General features: G+C 54.3%; 1 protein-coding gene across 1 annotated transcript in view; it reads left to right on the forward strand.

The window, feature by feature from the left end:
• The window catches only part of scfd2 (sec1 family domain containing 2), a 544,849-nt gene that overhangs the window by 222,397 nt on the left and 305,638 nt on the right, over positions 1-16,814 (forward strand). The gene's annotated exons all lie outside the window — the stretch shown is intronic.

Below are 16,814 nucleotides of genomic sequence, written 5' to 3' on the forward strand. Positions count from 1 at the left end.
ACTGCCACATATTGAAGTGTGCAAGAATTGCAAATTTAATGGATGGTCCTCTATGTTTGGATTATGAACACATCAATAAGGCAGCTAAAAAAATGTTTTAATTTGTATTGCTCCTTCATATCTGTGTATTGCAATGTATACTTATACATTAGTGATCCTGAAAGGAACTAATTGTAGGGATTTGCCTCCTGCAGCTGCTCTCCTTTATTCCTTAACAATGTTTCTGCTATATTTCGGTTCTGGAAGTAACATAAGCTTGAAGCTTACAGTATGTCTTTAACTATCCACCATTGCAAGATGGGTTTTCACATTCTTGTACAAAAATATTAACTGATAATTAGACAATCTAGTCTGCATGCCTCTTCCATATTATTTTTATTGCTCAGTGACACATTGTACTTGTATAGGACCTTTAACAGAGAAAAACATCTTGATGTACTTCACAAAAATGGGGACGGGGGAGTAGATGCCTAGCAGAAGTTGGAGAAGAGTTGGGGGAAGTGACTGAAGGGCAAGGGAAGAGTTTGAGGAAGAGAATTCCAGAGCGGAGGAGCATAATTGCTGAAAGCCCAGTTTAAATATCTGAAAAAAATATTGAGCTCAAGTAAAGAACATCAAAAACCTTTTTTTGCACTGAAATAGGTGCTGCCACTAACTGGTACAAAGGGGAAGTATACTCTGCTGAAATTGTCCCATAACCCTAGATGTTATAATGGAAGTTCTCTGTATATGCTTACTTTGTAGAGCAGCTGGTTTGAAGCATCTATTATCTACAGGTCCCCCTGAAGTGACATGAAGAACTGGGACACTGAATTGTAAGCAGTACTCCCCGTTCAGGATGTCACTAAAATCAACCTTAACATCAAGATGTTTTGCTCTGTTAATATGTGCACAATATGTTTGTTCCAGGATGCCTGTAATCATCTATTTAAAAGTGTTAAACATGGTGTAATTGCTGACACCAGTAGGTATTCAGAGCTCTCTCCCTTTATAGCAATTACCATCAAGTAAAAATTAAATATAACACAGCTCCTTTTTAAGATTTTGAAAATATTAGGGGCTTTGGGACATAGATTAACATTAGGAGTATTATTTATAATTGTTTTAAGTACAGATAATTTCAGTAGCTATTATGTTGATAATCAGCTGGTCTTTTATCTTTTACTATGTTCATATCTTTTCATTGTGAGAATAAGCTGATGGTCCTGTCGGTGTTCATCTCATAGTAGGTTCCTTTTCTTCCTAAAGCTACGTTTTCACTAAAAGGCAACTGTATTAGGGCAAAGGTTGATTCCATCCGTTAACAACCTTTTGTCTACTTGCCACCAAATGGGAGCCCACTGTTGACTTTTGTGATTTCTCACTGGCTTTTCAATTTATTCCAAACATTCTTCAGTATTAGCTGCATGGTGCTTCACATCCTGGTGTTACTGTACCAGCCCTCAGGGCCCATTCTTTATTGTAGATACAGGTAGTTTAATGAGTCTGTTGTTCATCTTTTAAGCCCATTTCATTAAGTAGTAATACAAGCACATGAGCAACATTTAACAAGGCATTCAGTTCCCAGCAATAAAGAAAAGAAGCAACACATTCAATACCAATAATAATTCTTCAAGGATCTTTTTAGTAAAGGATTCCTGTGAGTGCTTACAAAGAAAGTAGTTCCTTTTGTTTCTTCGTATGTTTGCTATTATTGTGTGTTCCACACTTGGTCTGAATTTAACTAGATCTGAAAAATAATTTTAATCAAAGCATTTATCTATGATGTGGATTATTCACAAACAATTGCATTTCACTCTTGCCAGATATGATACGGTACTTGAAATGGCTGCCAGCTCCAAAAAGCCTAGACTCAACAATAGTCCATGCAGTCAGTTGTGCGTTGAATTGTATTGTATATTTGTAATGGGCAAATGAGTTTATTGCTTGATAGTGTTTTTAATGCAGCGCTGTCAAAAGTTCTTAGAAGGTGTATTTTCATCTCGGTGAGCCAACCGAATCAGACTTCTAACCCTTACCCAAAGTTTTACAGACTTGGCATATTATTTATTGACTTGACCTATTCAATAGATTAGTAGCTGAAACCAATTAAGATTCTACTTCAGATGCCAAACTGGCTCAGTCTACCCACCTCAGCTGAATGTTCTTTTCGGAGAAGGTTCATTACATTTACTATTGTAATTGACTAGATTGTAAAAAGGTGCAAGTTTATCTTTAAAGGGAACGTTTTGTTCAGAATAATTTCTTTGTTGAAAAAATAAATACAATTTTTGTTTTAATTTTCAACTGAGCCAGGTTAGTTCTCCTTGCTGCTCAGCTACAACATCACTGAAGCAATTGGATTTGCAACATTGGATTGGATTTAGAGCCATTCTGAAGCTGCCCAATGTTGTGAAAATATGCTGCTGAGTCAGTATGCAATAAACCCAGCGAGAAGCATCTGTTCCATCTCCCACACAAATATGAAGTCAAAGCCCATATTAAAATGAACAAAGCCAACCTGGGTTATGGGGGTGATCCCATCAGTGACTTCACCAGGGCTGCCTAGTGGCAGAGACACCTGCTCAGAGCAGGGAACTGACTTTTTTTTTTAAAATGTTGAATAATATTTATGTATTTTTTTCTGAAATAATTAACTTGCACCAAGTCCCGTTCACCCATCACCCCTGTGCTCACTGACCTACATTGACTCCCAGTTAAACAATGCCTTGATTTCAAAATTCTCATCCTTGTTTTCAAATCCCTCCATGGCCTCACTCCTCACTATCTCTAATCTCCTCCAGCCCACAAACCTCCCCGAGATATCTGCACTCCTCTAATTCGGCCCTCTTGAGCATCCCTGATTATAATCGCTCAACCATTGGTGGCCGTGCCTTCTGTTGCTTAGGCCCTAAGCTCTGGAATTCCCTGCCGAAACCTCACCATCTCTCTAGCTCTCTCTCCTCCTTTAAGGCGCTCCTTAAAACTTACCTCTTTATGTGGCATGGTGTCAATTTTTTTGTCATAACACTCCTGTGAAGTGCCTTGGGGCTATATAAATAGAAGTTGTTGTTGTATTTGAGCACCAGGATTGAATCCAAACCTGATAGAATAGTCAGCCAGAGATGCCCATTGAATATTCCATCCAAGTGGGTCTTCTCTGGACAGAAGATAGTTTCTATCAGCAATGCTCCCGTTAAGCTTTGTGGCCATGCAGTGATCTGCAGATACTGTGCAGGCCACGCAGTATCGTTATAATGGAAAAAAATGCACATGAGTGGCAATTTAAATGGCCTGCACACCCCCCAGAAAATTAGCAGGAACACTGTTTATCAGGCTACTGAGAGTTTACATAATCAGAACTATCTGTTCTTTTTTTTTTGGACACGAGTAGAGCGAGTACCTTACATTGAAAGTTTATCCCTTCTCTCCCCCAACACCCAAGAGACTGATTGATGCAGGGGAAGGCCAAAGGCTTCCTTGAGGGACCTGGGGAAGCACCCCTGCTTCTCCTAGCCTAAAAGGAGGGCTGAAACAACCACTTATCCTGGGGAGCAAGCAGCTCCCATCTACAATTCACTGCCGAGTTTCCCAACATCGTGGAAACTTGTGCTGGAGTCCATTATTAAGGAAGCAGTAGCGGAACATTTGGAAAAGCATAATTCAGTCAGCATGGTTTTATGAAAGGGAAATCGTGTTTGACAAATTTGCTGGAGTTCTTTGGGGATGTAACGAGCAGGGTGGATAAGGGGGAACCAGTGGATGTAGTGTATTTGGATTTCCAGAAAGCATTCGAAATGATGCCACATAAGAGATTACTGCACAAGATAAAAGCTCACGAGATTGGGGGTAATATATTAGCATGGATAAAGGATTGGCTAACTACAGAAAACAGAGAGTCAGGATAAATGGGTCATTTTCTGGTTGGCAAACAGTAACTAGTGGGATGCCGCAGGGATCGGTGCTGGTTCCTCAACTATTTACAATCTATATCAATGAGTTGGATGAAGGGACCGAGTGTAATGTAGCCAAGTTTGCTGATGACACAAAGATGGGTGGGAAAGCAAATTGTGAGGAGGACACAAAAAAAATCTGCAAAGGGATATAGACAGGCTAAGTGAGTGGGCAAAAATTTGGCAGATGGAATGTAATGTGGGAAAATGTGAGGTTATCCACTTTGGCAGAAAAAATAGAAAAACAAATTATAATTTAAATAGAGAAAAATTGCAAAGTGCTGCAGTACAGAGGGACCTGGGGGTCCTTGTGCATGAAACACAAAAAGTTAGTATGCAGATACAGCAAGTCATCAGGAAGGCAAATGGAATGTTGGCCTTTATTGCAAGGGGGCTAGAGTATAAAAGCAGAGAAATCCTGCTACAACTGTACAGGGTTATTGGTGAGGCCACACCTAAGAGTACTGTGTACAGTTTTGGTCTTTGTCTTTAAGGAAGGATATACTTGCATTGAAGCTATTCAGAGAAGATTCACTAGGTTGATTTCGAAGATGAGGGGGTTGACTTATGAAGATAGGTTGGGCCTATATTTATTGGAGTTCAGAAGAATGAGAGGTGATCTTATCGAAACATAAGATAATGAGGGGGCTCGACAAGGTGGATGCAGAGAGAATATTTCCACTCATGGGGGAAACTAAAACTAGAGGACATGGTCTCCGAATAAGGGGCCGCCCTTTTAAAACTGAGATGAGGAGAAATTTTTTCTTTCAGAGGGTTGTAAATCTATGGAATTCGCTGCCCCAGAGAGCTGTGGAAGCTGGGTCATTGAATATATTTAAGGCGGAGATAGACAGATTTTTGAGCGATAAGGGAATAAAGGGTTATGGAGAGTGTGCAGGGAAGTGGAGCTGAGTCCATGATCAGATCAGCCATGATCTTATTAAATGGTGGAGCAGTCTCAAGGAGCCAGGTGGTCTACTCCTGCTCCTATTTCTCTTATGTAACTTCAAATTGAGCTCCCAATTGCACTATAGGAGCACCCCAAACCAGTGAAAATAAAATAAAAATGTTTTAGATATGAGTGAATCTTTTAGGATAAACAGAACCATAGATGTTTCTAGCAATCTTAAAACAGCGCGAGATCGGGAGGAGCGGCACACCTTAAAACAGCTAGCCAGAACAGCACCAACTGACCTGGGAGGATAAGAAGTAAAAGTAATCGAAGTGCGATGTCATAGGAAAGCAGGGAAGTGATTGGTTGGTCAGTTTGTGTCTCTTTTCTTGAGCATTGGTTTAAATTAAGAGCTGGGATTAAAAACTAAACTTGAAAACTTAATTAATTAAATACATTAGAGACGGCACGGAAGGCGATGTGTTACTGTTGCAACATGTGGGAGCTGGTGGACACCAGTGTGATCCACAGCGACCACATCTGCAGTAAGTGTTGGCTGCTCGAGGAACTCCGGCTCTGAGTTGATGAGCTGGAGTCCGAGCTTCAAACACTGCGACACGTCAGGGAGGGGAGAGTTAACTGGACACTATGGGCTCAATTTTGACCATGACTTGCTCCAGTTTTTTTTGGAGTAAGTTGGTTTTTCTGGCGTAAGTTTAAAAAAACGCCATTTTCCCCAATCAACTTGCTCCAGAGTAACTCAGTTAGGTACGATTTTTTATAGTTCAGGTTTTTTTTTCCAAAAGAGGGCGTTCCCAGCTACTTACGCCAGTTTTGGCCATTTAGGCAATTCTGGCCAGCTAAAAGTTACTCCAAATCCACTTAGGTCAGCGTATGTGGCCAGCTCTGAAAAACCTTGCGGGCAGTTAAGAAATTGCAAATAAAAGTTGAAATAACTCAATAAACATAAAGAACTCAGGTAAACAATTGAATAGCAAATAAATAATTGTAGTAAATCCTACCTTGAATTGAACTGGGCCGGGGAAGGCACCGGGCCAGCCTGCAATGGAGGCCATTCGGCCTGGGAAAGGGGCGGCCGGCAAAGATGCATTGGGAGGCTGAAGGGAAGGCGGGGGGGGTGGCGGTGGGGAGGGGCTGACTGGGCTCAGCAGAAACGTGGCTAAGTATCGGGAGGCTGAAGGGGGGACGACTCAGTTCTCTGATACAAAACATTGGATCTGGTAAACAATAAGCTGCAATGTTGCTTTTTGATTCTGTCTGGGGGGGGTTGGGCAGCGATTGTTGTTGTGCTTATTGATTTTCCTAACTTCTCCACTAACGGCAGCCCGATTCTACTGCGCATGCGTGGTCAGTTGAAACTGCAACTCTCTCACTCACCCATTGACCCGATTCTACTGCGCATGTGTGATCACAGCAATCCCGATCCTACTGCGCATGTCCAGCGTCCCAGCACTGTTTGCCGTCCACAGACCCTGTCGCCACACCACACTAGCAGCTAGAAAACCTGGGACAGCGGCCAAAATCGTCCCGAAGATTTTTGGCGCACTTCCATGCATGGAAAACTGCCGCACCTCTGGTAAGTACGCCAGAAATCTCTCGTGGCCAAAATTAAGCCCATTGTTCCAGCAGGCAGTCACACCCTTTGCATTAATTAATTCAAATTTGGTCTGTGGTCAGGGACAGGAGGGTGTGACCACAAGTGAGGCAGGTATGGTGACCCAGGAGGTAGTGATGGAGGAGCCTCAGCCCCTGCTCTTACCCAACAGGTACGAGATTCTTGCTCCCTGTGTGGATGAGGGCAGGGACTGCACAGAGGATGAACAAACTGACCACAGCACCATGGTACCAGGGGGCCATTCAAGTGGGGGGAGTAAAAAGAAATGTTGTAGTGGTAGGGGCCACTATCGTTAGGGGGATAGATACTGTTCCCACAATTAGGGCCAAGGGGAGCTTAAACAGTGGGGGCGGGGTAGATTGCCGAGAGAAAAGTGAAGGATGGCAGCAAATAGCCAGAGGGAAATTTGTTCAGGAAGAGCTCCCGAGGGAGCTGCCATCCCGTCTGCCATCTTGGAAATCCGTCGACTCAAGGCTAGATCCAAGGGCATCCCATCCTCTGTCATCGAAATACATTACGTGGACGACGCTTGCATCTGTGCGCATTCAGAGGCCGTACTCCAAACCATCGTCAACATCTTCACCGAGGCGTACGAAAGCATGGGCCATACAGTAAACATCTGTAAGACAAAGGTTCCTCCTTTGACCCCGCCACACAGCACTGCCCCCCAGTCATCAAAATCCACGGACAACGTGGACCATTTTCCATATCTTGGGAGCCTACTATCAGCAAGGGCAGACATCGACAACAAGGTCCAGCACCGCCTGCAGTGTACCAGCGCAGCCTTCGGTTGCCTGAGGAAGAGAGTGTTTGAAGATCAGGACCTCAAATCTGGCATCAAGCTTATGATCTACAGGGCAGTAGTGATACCCGCTCTCCTATATGGCACAGAGACGTGGACCATATACAGTAGACACCTCAAAGCGCTGGAGAAGTACCACCAACGCTGCCTCCGCAAGATCCTGTAAATCCAACATCCGTGTTCTCGCTCAGGCCAACGTCCCCAGCATCGAAGCACTGACCACACTCGACCAGCTCCATTGGGCAGGCCAGCACATCGTCCGCATGCCCGACACAAGACTTTCAAAGCAAGCGCTCTACTCTGAACTCCTACACGGCAAGCGAGCCCCAGGCGGGCAGAGGAAACATTTCAAGGACACCCTCAAAGCCTCCTTGCTAAAGTGCAACATCCCCACCGGCACCTGGGAATCCCTGGCCCAAGACTGCCCTAAATGGAGGAAGAGCTTCTGGGAGGGCGTTGAGCACCTTGAGTCTCATCGCCGAGAGCATACAGAAACCAAGTGCAGACGGCGGAAGGAGCGTGCGCCAAACCAGACTCCCCACCCACGCTTTCCTTCAACGACTGTCTGTCCCACCTGTGACAGAGACTGTAATTCCCATATTGGACTGTTCAGTCACCTGAGAACTCACTTTTAGAGTGGAAGCAAGTCTTCCTCAATTTCGAGGGACTGCCGATGATACGCTATTGTTCTCCACAGCCAAGAACGTGTGTCTCGAAGGCTGTGTTGCCTGCCCCGGTGCCAGGATTAAGGACATCTCCTCTGGGCTGGAGAGGAACTTGGAGTGAGAGGGGGAAGATCCAGTTGTCGTGGTCCATGTAGATACCAATGACATAGGTAGGACAAAGAAAGAGGTTCTGCTGAGGGAGTATGAGCAGCTAAGAGCTCAATTAAAAAGCGGAACCACAAAGGTAATAATGTCTGGATTACTACCTGAGCCACGAGCAAATTTGCATAGGGTAAATAAGATCAGAGAGTTAAACATGTGGCTCAAAGATTGGTGTGGGAGAAATGGGTTTCGATTCATGGAGCACTGGCACCAGTACTGTGGTAAGACGGAACTGGGATGGGGTTGGTAGTTGAGGTGAGCAGAAATTTAAAAAGTCAGAGCAAGGAGAAGGCAATAGAGCAGGATAGCGATGCGGGAAATGATAACCAGAGTGTGAAGGGAAGAGACAGAATGTATAAAAATGGTAAAAGGACAAACTGAAAAGTTCTTTATCTGAATGCACGCAGCATTCACAACAAGATAGATCAATTGACGGCACAAATAGATATAAATGGGTATGATCTGATGGCCATTACAGAGACGTGGTTGCAAGGTGACCAAGGCTGGGAACTGAATATTAAGGGGTATTTGACAATTTGGATGGATAGACAGAAAGGAAAATGGGGTCGGTTACCTCTGTTAATAAAGGATGAGATCAGTATAGTAGTGAGAAATGATTTCGCTCAGAAGATCAAGATGTAGAATCAGTTTAGGTAGAGATAAGAAATAATAAGGGGATAAACTCACTGGTGGGCGTAGTCTATAGGCCCCCTAACAGTAGCTACACTGTTGGACGGAGTATAAATCAAGAAATAATGGAGGCTTGTAAGAAACATAGAAACATAGAAAATTGGTGCAGGAGTAGGCCATTCGGCCCCTCGAGCCAGCACCACCATTCAATAAGATCATGGCTGATCATTCACCTCGGTATACCTTTCCTGCTTTCTCTCCATACCCCTTGATCCCTTTAGCTGTAAGGGCCATATCCAACTCCCTCTTGAATATATCTAACGAACTGGCATCAACAACTCTCTGCGGAAGAGAATTCCACAGGTTAACAACTTTCTGAGTGAAGAAGTTTCTCCTCATCTCCGTCCTAAATGGCTTACCCCTTATCTTTAGACTGTGACCCCTGGTTCTGGACTCCCCCAACATCGGGAACATTCTTTCTGCATCTAACCTGTCCAGTCAGAATTTTATATGTTTCTATGAGATCTCCTCTCATTCATCTAAAATCCAGTGAATACAGGCCCAGTCGATCCAGTCGCTCCTCATATGTCAGTCCTGCCATCCTGGGAATCAGTCTGGTGAACCTTCGCAGCACTCCCTCAATAGCAAGAATGTCTTTCCTCAGATTAGGAGACCAAAACTGAACACAATATTCCAGGTGAGACCTCACCAAGGCCCTGTACAGCTGCAGCACCTGCATGCACTCTTCATCGCCTGCTGCACCTGCATGCCAACCTTCAATGACTGATATACCATGACAGCCAGGTCTCATTGCACCTCCCCTTTTCCTAATCTGCTGCCATTCAGATAATCTGCCTTCATGTTTTTGCCACCAAAGTGGATAACCTCATATTTATCCACATTATACTGCATCTGCCATGCATTTGCCCACTTACCTAACCTGTCCAAGTCACCCTGCAGCCTCTTAGCATCCTCCTCACAGCTCACACCGCCACCCAGCTTAGTGTCATCTGCAAACTTGGAGATATTACACTCAATTCCTTCATCTAAATCATTGATGTATATTGTAAATAGCTGGGGTCCCAGCACTGAGCCCTGCGGCACCCCACTAGTCACTGCCTGCCATTCTGAAAAGGACCCGTTTATCCCGGCTCTCTGCTTCCTGTCTGCCAACCAATTCTCTATCCACATCAATACATTGCCCCCAATACCATGTGCTCTCCTCTCCCCCCCTCCTCTCCTCTCCCCCCCTCCTCCCCTTTCCCCCCTCCTCCCCTTTCCCCCCTCCTCTCCTCTTCCTCCCCTCCTCCTCTCCTCTTCTCCCTCCCCTCCTCCTCTCCTCTTCTCCCCCCCCACCTCCTCTCCTCTCCCCCCCCACCTCCTCTCCTCTCCCCCCCACCGCCTCTCCTCTCCCCCCACCTCCTCTCCTCTCCCCCCCCACCTCCTCTCTCCTACCCCTCCTCTCTCCCCCACTCCTGTCTCCCCCACTCCTGTCTCCCCCACTCCTCTCTCCCCCACTCCTCTCTCCCCACTCTCTCTCCCCCACTCCTCTCTCCCCCACTCCTCTCTCCCCCACTCCTCTCTCCCCACCCCCTCCTCTCTCCCCACCCACTCCTCTCTCCCCACCCACTCCTCTCTCCCCACCCACTCCTCTCTCCCCCACTCCTCTCTCCCCCACTCCTCTCTCCCCCACTCCTCTCTCCCCCACTCCTCTCTCCCCCACTCCTCTCTCCCCCCTCCTCTCTCCCCCCCTCCTCTCTCCCCCCCTCCTCTCTCCCCCCTCCTCTCTCCACCCCCTCCTCTCTCCCCACCCCCTCCTCTCTCCCCACCCCCTCCTCTCTCCCCACCCCCTCCTCTCTCCCCACCCCCTCCTCTCTCCCCACCCCCTCCTCTCTCCCCACCCCCTCCTCTCTCCCCACCCCTCCTCTCTCCCCCCCCTCCTCTCTCCCCCCCCTCCTCTCTCCCCCCCCTCCTCTCTCCCCCCCCTCCTCTCTCCCCCCCCTCCTCTCTCCCCCCCTCCTCTCTCCCCCCCTCCTCTCTCCCCCCCTCCTCTCTCCCCCCCTCCTCTCTCCCCCCCTCCTCTCTCCCCCCTCCTCTCTCCCCCCTCCTCTCTCCCCCCTCCTCTCTCCCCCCCTCCTCTCTCACCCCCTCCTCTCCTCTCCTCTTCCCCCCCCTCCTCTCCTCTGCCCCCCTCCTCTCCTCTGCCCCCCCCTCCTCTCCTCTCCCCCCCCACCTCCTCTCCTCTCCCCCCCACCTCCTCTCCTCTCCCCCCCCCACCTCCTCTCCTCTTCCCCCCCCCCCACCTCCTCTCCTCTCCCCCCCCCACCTCCTCTCCTATTCCCCCCCACCTCCTCTCCCCCCCCCACCACCCACCTCCTCTCTCCCCCCCCCCACCTCCTCTCTCCCCCCCCCCACCTCCTCTCTCCCCCCCCACCTCCTCTCTCCCCCCCCACCTCCTCCCCCCCCCTCCTCTCTCCCCCACCTCCTCTCTCCCCCACCTCCTCTCCCCCCCACCTCCTCTCCCCCCCACCTCCTCTCGCCCACCCACCTCCTCTCGCCCCCCCACCTCCTCTCGCCCCCCACCTCCTCTCGCCCCCCACCTCCTCTCGCCCCCCACCTCCTCTCGCCCCCCCACCTCCTCTCGCCCCCCCCACCTCCTCTCGCCCCCCCCACCTCCTCTCGCCCCCCCACCTCCTCTCGCCCCCCACCTCCTCTCGCCCCCCACCTCCTCTCGCCCCCCACCTCCTCTCGCCCCCCACCTCCTCTCGCCCCCCACCTCCTCTCTCCCCCTCCTCTCTCCCCCCGCTCTCCTCTTCTCTCCTCTCCCCCCTCCCTTCTTTCCTCTCCCCCCTCCCTCCTCTCCCCCCTCCCTCCTCTCCCCCCTCCCTCCTCTCCTCTCCCCCCTCCCTCCTCTCCTCTCCCCCCTCCCTCCTCTCCTCTCCCCCCTCCCTCCTCTCCTCTCCCCCCCTTCCTCCTCTCCTCTCCCCCCTCCCTCCTCTCCTCTCCTCTCCTCTCCCCTCCCCCCCTCCTCTCCTCTCCTCTCCTCTCCCCCCCCCTCCTCTCCTCTCCCCCCCTCCTCTCCTCTCCCCCTCCTCTCTTCTTCCCCCCCTCCTCTCTTCTTCCCCCCTCCTCTCTTCTTACCCCCCTCCTCTCTTCTTACCCCCCTCCTCTCTTCTTCCCTCCCTCCTCTCTTCTTCCCCCCCTCCTCTCTTCTTCCCCCCCTCCTCTCTTCTTCCCCTCCTCTCCTCTCTTCTTCCCCTCCTCTCCTCTCTCTCCCCCTCCTCTCGTCTCTCCCTCCTCCTCTCGTCTCTCCCCCCTCCTCTCGTCTCTCCCCCCTCCTCTCGTCTCTCCCCCCTCCTCTCGTCTCTCCCCCTCCTCTCGTCTCTCCTCCCTCCTCTCGTCTCTCCCCCCTCCTCTCGTCTCTCCCCCCTCCTCTCGTCTCTCCCCCCTCCTCTCGTCTCTCCCCCCTCCTCTCGTCTCTCCCCCCTCCTCTCGTCTCTCCTCCCTCCTCTCGGCTCTCCCCCCTCCTCTCGGCTCTCCCCCTTCCTCTCGTCTCTCCTCCCTCCTCTCGTCTCTCCCCCCTCCTCTCGTCTCTCCCCCCTCCTCTCGTCTCTCCCCCCTCCTCTCGTCTCTCCTCCCTCCTCTCGTCTCTCCCCCCTCCTCTCCCTCCCCTCCACCTCCTCTCCCCCCCCCCACATCCTCTTCCACCCCCCCCACCTCCTCCCCCCCTCCTCTCCCTCCCCTCCACCTCCTCTCCTCTCCCCTCCCCGCCTCCTCCCCCCCACCTCCTCTCCCTCCCTCCTCTTCTCCCCTCCTCTTCCCCCCCCTCCTCTCCTCCCTCCTCTCCCTCCCTCCTCTCCCTCCCTCCTCTCCCTCCCTCCTCTCCCCCCACTCCTCTCCCCCCCTCCTCTCCCCCCCCTCCTCTCTTCCCCCTCCTCCTCTCCTTCCCCCTCCTCCTCTCTTACCCCTCCTCCTCTCTTCCCCCTCCTCCTCTCTTCCCCCTCCCCCTCCTCTCTTACCCCTCCTCCTCTCTTACCCCTCCTCCTCTCTTACCCCTCCTCCTCTCTTCCCCCTCCTCCTCTCTTCCCCCCTCCCCCTCCTCTCCCCCCTTCTCTCCCCCTCCTCTCCCCCCCTCCTCTCCCCCCTCCTCTCCCCCCTCCTCTCCCCCCTCCTCTCCCCCCTCCTCTCCCCCCTCCTCTCCCCCTCCTCCTCTCCCCCCCCTCCTCCTCTCTTCCCCTCCTCCTCTCTTCCCCCTCCTCCTCTCTTCCCCCTCCTCCTCTCTTCCCCCTCCTCCTCTCTTCCCCCTCCTCCTCTCTTCCCCCTCCTCCTCTCTTCCCCCTCCTCCTCTCTTCCCCCTCCTCCTCTCTTCCCCCTCCCCCTCCTCTCCCCCCTCCTCTCCCCCACTCCTCTCCCCCCTCCCTCCTCTCCTCTCCTCTCCTCTCCTCTCCCCTCCCCCCTCCTCTCCTCTCCTCTCTTCTTCCCCCCCCTCTTCTCTTCTTCCCCCCCCCTCCTCTCTTCTTACCCCCCTCCTCTCTTCTTCCCCCCCTCCTCTCTTCTTCCCCCCTCCTCTCTTCTTCCCCCCCTCCTCTCTTCTTACCCCCCTCCTCTCTTCTTCCCTCCCTCCTCTCTTCTTCCCCCCTCCTCTCTTCTTCCCCCCCTCCTCTCTTCTTCCCCTCCTCTCCCTCTCTCTCCCCCTCCTCTCCTCTCTCCCCCTCCTCTCGTCTCTCACCCTCCTTTGGTCTCTCCCCCCTCCTCTCGTCTCTCCTCCCTCCTCTCGTCTCTCCCCCCTCCTCTCGTCTCTCCCCCCTCCTCTCGTCTCTCCCCCCTCCTCTCGTCTCTCCCCCTCCTCTCGTCTCTCCCCCCATCTCTCGTCTCTCCCCCTCCTCTCGTCTCTCCCCCCTCCTCTCGTCTCTCCCCTCTCCTCTCGTCTCTCCCCCCTCCTCTCGTCTCTCCTCCCTCCTCTCGTCTCTCCCCCCTCCTCTCGTCTCTCCCCCCTCCTCTCGTCTCTCCTCCCTCCTCTCGTCTCTCCCCCTCCTCTCGTCTCTCCTCCCTCCTCTCGTCTCTCCCCCTCCTCTCGTCACTCCCCCCCCACCTCCTCTCCCCCCCCCAACCTCCTCCCCCCCCCACATCCTCTTCCACCCCCCCCACCTCCTCTCCCCCCCCACCTCCTCCCCCCCTCCTCTCCCTCCCCTCCACCTCCTCTCCTCCCCCTCCTCTCCTCTCCCTCCCCGCCTCCTCCCCCCCACCTCCTCTCCCTTCCTCCTCTTCTCCCCTCCTCTTCCCTCCCTCCCTCTCCTCCCTCCTCTCCCTCCCTCCTCTCCCCCCCTCCTCTCCCCCCCTCCTCTCCCCCCCTCCTCTCCCCCCCTCCTCTCCCACCCTCCTCTCCCACCCTCCTCTCCCCCCCTCCTCTCTCCCCCCTCCTCTCTCCCCCCTCCTCTCTCCCCCCTCCTCTCTCCCCCCTCCTCTCTCCCCCTCCTCTCTCCCCCCTCCTCTCTCCCCCCTCCTCTCTCCCCACTCCTCTCCCCCACTCCTCTCTCCCCCACTCCTCTCTCCCCCACTCCTCTCCTCTTCCCCCCCCCCTCTCCTCTCCTCTCTCCCCCTCCCCTCTCCTCCGCCCTCCTCTCCTCTCTCCCCCGCCCTCCTCTCCTCTCTCCCCCGCCCTCCTCTCCTCTCTCCCCCCACCTCCTCTCCTCTCCTCTCCCCCCCCCCCTCCTCTCCTCTCCTCACCCCCCCTCCTCTCCCTCCTCTCCCCCCCTTCTCTCCTCTCCTCTCCCTCCTCCTCTCCTCTCCCCCCCCTCCTCCTCTCCTCTCTCCCCCCCTCTCCTCTCCTCTCTCCCCCTCTCCTCTCCCCCCTCTCCTCTCCCACCCTCCTCTCCCCCCCTCCTCTCTCCCCCCTCCTCTCTCCCCCCTCCTCTCTCCCCCCTCCTCTCTCCCCCTCCTCTCTCCCCCCTCCTCTCTCCCCCCTCCTCTCCCCCCTCCTCTCCCCCCTCCTCTCTCCCCCCTCCTCTCTCCCCCCTCCTCTCTCCCCCACTCCTCTCTCCCCCACTCCTCTCTCCCCCACTCCTCTCCTCTTCCCCCCCCCCTCTCCTCTCTCTCTCTCCCCCTCCCCTCTCCTCTCTCCCCCGCCCTCCTTTCTCTCTCCCCGCCCTCCTCTCCTCTCTCCCCCGCCCTCCTCTCCTCTCTCCCCCCACCTCCTCTCCTCTCCTCTCCCCCCCCCTCCTCTCCTCTCCTCACCCCCCCCCTCCTCTCCTCTCCTCACCCCCCCCTCCCTCTCCTCTCCCTCTCCCCCCCCTTCTCTCCTCTCCTCTCCCTCCTCCTCTCCTCTCCCCCTCTCCTCTCTCCCCCCCTCTCCTCTCCCTCTCTCCCCCCTCTCCTCTCTCCCCCCCTCTCCTCTCCCCCCCTCTCCTCTCCCCCCCTCTCCTCTCCCCCCCCTCTCCTCTCCCCCCCTCTCCTCTCCCCCCCCTCTCCTCTCCCCCCTCTCCTCTCCCCCCTCCTCTCCTCTCTCCCCCGCCCTCTTCTCCTCTCTCCTCTCTCCCCCGCCCTCCTCTCCTCTCTCCTCTCTCCCCGCCCTCCTCTCCTCTCTTCTCTCTCCCCCGCCCTCCTCTCCTCTCTTCTCTCTCCCCCGCCCTCCTCTCCTCTCTTTCCCCCCCCCCTCCTCTCCTCTCTCCCCCCCCTCCTCTCCTCTCTTCCCCCCCTCCTCTCCCCTCCCCCCTCCTCTCCTCTCCTCTCCTCTCCCCCCCCTCCTCTCCTCTCCCCCCCTCCTCTCCTCTCCCCCTCCTCTCTTCTTCCCCCCCTCCTCTCTTCTTACCCCCCTCCTCTCTTCTTACCCCCCTCCTCTCTTCTTCCCTCCCTCCTCTCTTCTTCCCCCCCTCCTCTCTTCTTCCCCCCCCTCCTCTCTTCTTCCCCTCCTCTCCTCTCTTCTTCCCCTCCTCTCCTCTCTCTCCCCCTCCTCTCGTCTCTCCCTCCTCCTCTCGTCTCTCCCCCCTCCTCTCGTCTCTCCCCCTCCTCTCGTCTCTCCCCCCTCCTCTCGTCTCTCCCCCCTCCTCTCGTCTCTCCTCCCTCCTCTCGTCTCTCCCCCCTCCTCTCGTCTCTCCCCCCTCCTCTCGTCTCTCCCCCCTCCTCTCGTCTCTCCCCCCTCCTCTCGTCTCTCCTCCTCCTCTCGTCTCTCCCCCTCCTCTCGTCTCTCCTCCCTCCTCTCGTCTCTCCCCCCTCCTCTCGTCTCTCCTCCCTCCTCTCGTCTCTCCCCCCTCCTCTCGTCTCTCCCCCCTCCTCTCGTCTCTCCCCCTCCTCTCGTCTCTCCCCCCTCCTCTCGTCTCTCCCCCCTCCTCTCGTCTCTCCTCCCTCCTCTCGTCTCTCCCCCCTCCTCTCCCTCCCCTCCACCTCCTCCCCCCCCCCCACATCCTCTTCCACCCCCCCCACCTCCTCCCCCCCCTCCTCTCCCTCCCCTCCACCTCCTCTCCTCTCCCTCCCCGCCTCCTCCCCCCACCTCCTCTCCCTCCCTCCTCTTCTCCCTCCTCTTCCCCCCCCTCCTCTCCTCCCTCCTCTCCCTCCCTCCTCTCCCTCCCTCCTCTCTCCCTCCCTCCTCTCCCCCCCCTCCTCTCCCCCCCTCCTCTCCCCCCCCTCCTCTCTTCCCCCTCCTCCTCTCTTCCCCCTCCTCCTCTCTTACCCTCCTCCTCTCTTCCCCCTCCTCCTCTCTTCCCCCTCCCCCCTCCTCTCTTACCCCTCCTCCTCTCTTACCCCTCCTCCTCTCTTACCCCTCCTCCTCTCTCCCCTCCCCCTCCTCTCTTCCCCCTCCTCCTCTCTTCCCCCCTCCCCCTCCTCTCCCCCCTCCTCTCCCCCCCTCCTCTCCCCCCTCCTCTCCCCCCTCCTCTCCCCCCCTCCTCTCCCCCCCTCCTCTCCCCCCCCCCTCCTCCTCTCTTCCCCCTCCTCCTCTCTTCCCCCTCTCCTCTCTTCCCCCTCCTCCTCTCTTCCCCCTCCTCCTCTCTTCCCCCCTCCTCCTCTCTTCCCCCTCCTCCTCTCTTCCCCTCCTCCTCTCTTCCCCCTCCTCCTCTCTTCCCCCTCCTCCTCTCTTCCCCCTCCTCCTCTCTTCCCCCTC

Source organism: Pristiophorus japonicus, chromosome 2 (genome assembly GCF_044704955.1).
Source record: "Pristiophorus japonicus isolate sPriJap1 chromosome 2, sPriJap1.hap1, whole genome shotgun sequence".
NCBI lineage: Eukaryota > Metazoa > Chordata > Chondrichthyes > Pristiophoridae > Pristiophorus > Pristiophorus japonicus.